The sequence below is a fragment of the Natrix helvetica genome, assembly GCF_964273705.1.
Source record: "Natrix helvetica genome assembly, chromosome: Z".
NCBI lineage: Eukaryota > Metazoa > Chordata > Lepidosauria > Squamata > Natricidae > Natrix > Natrix helvetica.
This window is the reverse complement of record NC_138554.1, coordinates 37,839,016-37,845,716: the sequence shown is the minus strand read 5'-3', so window position 1 is coordinate 37,845,716 and position 6,701 is coordinate 37,839,016.

Below are 6,701 nucleotides of genomic sequence, written 5' to 3'. Positions count from 1 at the left end.
TGTTTGAGTTGTTTGGAGGGAAAATCAGGCAACAGGAGAATGATTGCAGCTGGAAGTATGCAGCAAAACTCAGAAGCAGAAGCAAGAGAAGATAAGTACTGGTGGAAATTCCCTTGCCCTAGTCCAAAGCCCCAGGTGGAATGGGAGTGCAAAAGAGCAACGGAGGAAGGAAGTGAGGGGAGGGTCATCTGATCTTGTTGAAGGGAAGAGATGCAGACTGGAGCGTAGCCCCCCTCCCCATCCCAATGGAAGGAGAAGGAGCCCAGAATGGCAACCAGTGCCTCTCCCACGCAGCAGTCCATCCCTCTCTCCGAACTAGGGGTGAAGGAGATAACCAGCCATATCAGGTGCAAGCACACCAAGGTTGACAGGAGGCTGGGGGATTAGGGCTGGATGATCCACCCCAATTCAGGGGAAAGTTTGACGGAGACTCAGACCAGCTAGCCCTATTCCTTGATTCAGCTGATATCCACCTAGAATGCTATGGGCACCTCTACCCATCCCCCAGAGCCATGGTGAATGCCATCGCAGAGGGCCTAGAGGAAGAAGCAAGGGAATGGCTAGCAGCCCTCCAAAAGAGGAGAGCCCCCCAACTACAAGATAGACAGCGGACTTCCTGCAACTGCTAGAGGCCAGGTTTGAGGAGGTGGAGGAGAAGGACCCATATGCAGAAAAGGAACTCAGCAACCTAAAGCAGAGGGGCCGCCACATCAAAGAGCACATCCGTGAATTTAGGAGGGTCATAGGAAGGCTACCCTCTTTACCAGAGCGGCTGCTGGTGCATTTTTTCAGAACAAGCCTGAACAAGCAAATTGCCCAGGTAACTGCATACTGCAACATCCCAAATCAACTGAGTGGTTCCAAGTAGCAACAAAAGTTGACAGCGGGCTGCGCCCCAACGACACGACAAAGCAACTGGACACACAAGAGAGAGGTCAACCCGACCAGAACAAGGGTCCAAACGGACCACCAACACGTCTGGGAAAGCCCTCCAGGCTGCAAAGGCCCCTTTCCCCTCAGGCGAAAGTGATGGAACCCCAGGCAGCGACAACCAGTCGCCCAAATCATATGACAGCGAGGACGAGGGAGAAAATGACCCAATGGTGAGTGAATCAATTCACCCTTTCCTTTCTCCAATAGGCCTCACAGCCCCAAAAACAGGAAAAAGACCGTTGGCTTACCTGAACGGTCGTTCTCTGGGCGCTGCGGGAGAGTCCAAGCATGGGTTAACACAGCCTAACTGCCCTAGGACTGACTGAGTTTTTTCCCTGACCACGCCCCCTTTGCCTCTGGCAGGTCAGTTTTAAAAACGAAATGTTCAATAGGACGCCTTCAACCAGTCTCTGCAGAGTTTTAGATCTGGATCCTCGAACCCTGGGTGGGTTTGGACTCTCCCGCAGCGCCCAGAGAACGACCGTTCAGGTAAGCCAATGGTCTTTCTCCTGTGCGCTGCTTGGAGAGTCCAAGCATGGGACATACCCAAGCTATCGTGTCCCAGGGCGGGCAGAGTCATTGTCCTTTGTAGCCTCCACAACCCTTTGTAATATACGTCTTCCAAAGGAGGCTTCTGCCAAGGCAAAGATATCGATCTTATAGTTCTTGATGAACGCCGTGGGCGAGGCCCACGTGGCCGCTCTGCAAATGTCTATGATAGACGCCTGGGTCGCCCAAGCAGCTGAAGTTGCAGCGCTCCTCATTGAGTGCGCGGTTACTCTTCGTGGTACAGTCTTGCTTTGTGTCTCATAGGCTAGCTTGATGCAAGCCCTCAGCCAACGTCCAATTGTGTGGGATGAAACCTTGCGACCAAGGGACCCAGGGTGGAAGGAGACAAATAGGGATTCGGAACGCCGAAATTCCTTTGATCGTTTGATGTAAATTTTGACTGCCCTTCTTACATCTAATTTATGCCAGATTTTTTCCTTCTGATGTACTGGATTTGGATAAAAATTAGGAAGGATCACTTCCTGGGCTCTATGAAACTGAGTATTCATCTTTGGGATGAAAGATGGATCAAGTCTCAGAATGATTCTGTCAGTATGAATAATGCAAAGGTCCTCCCTCACAGACAGCGCAGCCAATTCAGAAATTCTGCGAGCTGATGTTATAGCTATGAGGAAGGCCGTCTTAATAGTCAGATGATGGAGGCTTGCCTTCCTGAGAGGTTCGAAGGGAGCCCCCGTTAAGGCCTTCAGGACATATGGCAAATCCCAGGAGGGAAATCGATGAACCACCTGAGGAGAGATGTTCATCGCCCCCTTGAGGAAGCTCTTTACTTGCGGGTGCTGACTAAGTGATCTAGCAGATTTGCAGGTAAGAATGGTGGATAATGCCGCCACCTGCCTCTTGAGCGTATTGGGCGCGAGACCTTTGTCCAGACCCTCTTGGAGAAATTCCAGCAAATTTGGCACTGAAGCCGAAATGTCCTGCACACCCTTGTCCTGACACCAAGATGAAAAAGCGTTCCACGTATATTCGTATATCCTAGTAGTGGAAGGTCTCCTGGACGCTTGAATAGTTCTGATGACCTTGTCTGAAAATCTCTGCTTCCTCAGGAGGTCCCCCTCAAGCGCCAAACGGCTAGTTGCAGCCACTGGGGATCTGGATGCTTGATGTGACCTTGGCTGAGGGAGATCTGCTCCTGAGGAATCCTCCACGGACTTTGGATGGAGAGGCTGACAAGGTCCGCGTACCAGGACCTCCTGGGCCAGTGAGGGGCCACTAGGATTAGATCGGCCTTTTCTGACAGTAATTTGGTCACTACTTGGGGTATGAGAGGGAGCGGCGGGAACGCGTACAGGAGTCCTGAGGGCCAAGTGCTCCTCAGCGCATCCGTCCCTTCCGCTAAGGGCGAGTGGTATCGAGTGAAGAAGCGGGGCAGATGTGTGTTGGTGCTTGTTGCAAACAGGTCTACTTGCGGTTTGCCGAACTTCTCCACGATTTGAGAGAAGATGTCTGGATGCAGCCGCCATTCTGAGTGGTCTATCGTCTGCCGACTCAGCCAATCCGCTTCTTGGTTGCTCGTCCCCGATATGTGGTCCGCTGTTATGGACGCCAGATGTCGCTCCGCCCATCTGCACAATAGTTCCGCCTCCTGCATGAGATTTTTGGAGTGCGTGCCTCCCTGCCTGTTGATGTGGGCCTTTGTGGCAACATTGTCTGTTAACAACAGTACATGATGACCCACAATCTGAGAAGCAAAGTGACGTAGAGCGAGGCGAGCGGCCCTCAGTTCTAGCCAGTTTATGCTGTGGGCCGCCTCCCTCTGTGTCCATTTTCCTTGCGCAAGATGTCCCTGGCAGTGCGCTCCCCATCCCTGTAGGCTGGCATCTGTTGTTACAACCAGCCTTTCGGGCTCCTTGAAGAGGCACCCTTTCCTGACCGCCGCTGTGCTCCACCAATGCAGGGAGCGAAGTACTTTTGGCGGTAGTTTCACGCGTCTTAACGAGTTGCTGTCCCTTGATCTCTGCATTGGCAGAAGGAACCATTGCAGCTCCCTTGCGTGAAGCCGTGCCCAGGGAACCACCTTTAGGCAGGAGATCATGATGCCCAGGAGCTGGGATAGTTGTAAAATCGGCACTGACCTGGGAGCTTTGCATAGACGAAGTTTGTTCTGAAGATTCGCCATCCTGTCTGGAGACAGAAATACCTGGCAGGAGACGGAGTCGATTATGGCGCCAAGATGTTGGATTCGGGTGGTCGGTTCTAGGTGACTCTTGTGCAGGTTCACTGAAAACCCGTGGTGTTGTAGAGTCCGTATGGTCACCTGAACGTCCCTTCGGGCCTGATTCTGATTGGAAGAATGAATTATTATGTCGTCTAGATAACACTCTAGCCGAATTGGTCGATTCCGGAGGTGGGCCGCCACCACTGCCAAGATTTTGGTGAAGGTCCTGGGGGCAGACGAGAGGCCGAATGGGAGGGCCCTGTATTGATAATGCCTCCCGTCGTAGTGGAACCTCAGGAACCTTCTGTGGGCAGGGTGAATGGGGACATGGAGGTAAGCTTCCTTCAAATCTATCGATGTGAGGAGATCCCCCTGTCGAGTGCAAGCCAGGATGGAGTGGAGGGACTGCATCTTGAACCTTTTGTATGCCAGATGCTGATTTAGGCACTTTAGATCCAAGATGGCCCTCCACCCTCCTGAGTTCTTTGGGACTAGAAAGAGGATGGAATAATATCCTCGTTTCTCCTGTTCTTTTGGAACCGGTTCTATGGCCCTGATTTCGAGCAGATGGAGGATCTCCTTCTGCATGAGATCTTTCTTTTGGGGATTCTTGGGGATGGGGCAACGAATAAATTTTTGTTGAGGGAAGGATAAGAATTCCAGCACTAGGCCCCTCCTGATCGTGTTGAGGACCCAAGTGTCCGAAGTTATCTCCTCCCACCTGTCGGCATATATTTGGAGCCGACCCCCTATGGGAGGATTCCTGTGATGGTCACTTCCCCCTACGAAACTGTCGGGAATTGGATCCCCCACGAAATGGCTTCCGAAAGGAATGCTGTTGTTGCTGCCTTCCCCTGGACCCGTAATTTGTCCTGTCCTGTCCCCTGTCACCTGTCTGGGGAAATGGCCTCTGATAAGAAGAATTAGAGCCGGAAGCTTGAGAGTTATCCTGCGCTCTAAAGGGCTGTCTCCTGAATGAACCTGAACCCTTACGTTCTGCTTTCTTCAGGGTGGCCGGGAGAATTTTGCGTTTGTCCTTTGTTTCTATGACAAACTTCTCCAAGGCCTCTCCGAAGAGTTGCCCTCCTTTAAATGGGGCGGAAGCAAGCTTCCATTTGGCCTTCATATCAGCCTGCTAGTGGCGGAGCCACAGCAGACGACGTGATGCCACATTGGACGCCAAGGCCCTAGATGCGAATTTGGCCGCATTAAGGGAGGCATCTGCTGAATACTCTACGGCGGTTATTATCTTATTGATATCATGCCGCCATCTAGAACCTGCTGAGGGAGGTTTGGACCTGAGTTGTCTTAGCCAGAGGAGAGAAGCCCTGGTGAAGAATGATGCCGAGGTGGATGCTCTAATGGCCCAGGCAGCCGCCTGGTGCGTCTTGTGGCACGCCTTTTCTGAGCGTTTGTCCTCGGCCTTGAGTCCCTCGAGTAAATCTGCAGGAAGATTAGAAGTAGAAGTTAGAGAGACCACCGGGGCATCCACCTCAGGCAACTTCAGCACCTCATCCATTTTGTCTTCTACAGCGTAAAGGGATTTGTCCCCCCCGCTGGGATTGGTCAGGGTACCAGGTTGGACCCACTGCCTTTGGACTACGTCCAGGAATAAGTCCGGAACGGGAATCATTTCCTGGGTTGGTGAAGGTTCCTGGAATAAACCTTCCTTGTGGTCCTTAGTGGGAGGGGGGGTGGCTGAGGTACTCTTGGGAGTGGGCCCAAGTTCAGTGGCTGCTATGGCCTTGTGAAGGATGGATTTAAACAGGGATGGTTTGAATAACCCTGTAAAGGCCGGTTTATCAGGAGGAAGATCCTCATCCTCCGATAATTCGAAATCCTCTATTTCCCCCTCCTCTAATCCTGTGTCCTCCGTGGCAATAGAGGTGCCAGGCGAAGCAGGGGCTTGGTCTCCTACAGGGGCAGGGGTTGCCCTGGCTTTAGGAGTGCTAGCAGAACCAGTCTCTTTCTGTTTGAGACCATCAGCTATTCCTTGGGAGATGGCCTTAGCTATGATCTCCTTCATTTCAGCTGATAATGCGGGACCCTTGTCCTCTCTTGGGCGTCCCTTGGAGCCCTTGGAGGTTCTCCTTTCCTCCCTCTGAAATATATCCTGATATGGTTCCAATTCCTCCCTAACAGAAGAACTGGGAGAGTCTGGGTAGCCCCAGGAGGCATCTGGGGAGGAGTCCCTTGAAATCCCCCCAGTTGATGGAGGTGATCCATCCTGGTGGGGAGAGTCCTGATCCTGAACCTTCCCTTGGGGAGAATGAGGCCTTGCCCATGCCTCCTCTTGATCTGGGGACCTGCTGGCTTTCTGGGCCTGTGAGGTATGGCCTCTACGGGTTCCCTCCTTACTGGTGGGTAAGTCCCCTGAGGCTCGGGAAGGGGATCTATTGGGATTGCCTCTCCCTCCCTTGTTTCCTTTGGGGGGGGCTCCACTCTGGGCCTCTTGGAAGAAGGCCCAGCCTGCACCTCCAAACCTTCGTCTGCCATTGTTGATCTGGAGTCACAGGAAGGCTGGATGGGTCTGGAGGGCACCGCTGGGACGAGCCAGACGGCCACGAAACGTCCGCGGTTGCTGTAATAGGCAAGGGAAGCCAGCCGGCGAAATCCCTGCCTTAGAGTGCGAAAGCGGCTGTATTCGAGATGTTCGGCCTTGCCGGAGCCCCGGACAAGGCCCTCAGTCACTAAGCGTCGCTGCTGCTGCTGCTACTGTCGAGGTCTGACTGCGAGGTCTGTAAGCTCTGCCGTTTGAATCCTGAGGCAATTTGGTGCTCTAAAATGGCCGCCGCTGCGTGCGCAGCCTCAGTAACCAAGGCAACCCTCTCCGAAGTGGAGAAAAGGGCGCGAAAGGTTTAAAATGGCCGCCGCTGTTGCCAGGCAGAATTTAGAAGCCGTTAGGACACCTAAAGGGTCCGAAAAAAGGCTTCCGCGGCTTTAAAAAAGAGATCCCCAGTGCCAAACAGCTGGTTGTCTCTCGTAGCGATTCCGCTCGCCCGCTGGAGCCGGACAAGCCTCAATCCTACCTCGCTTA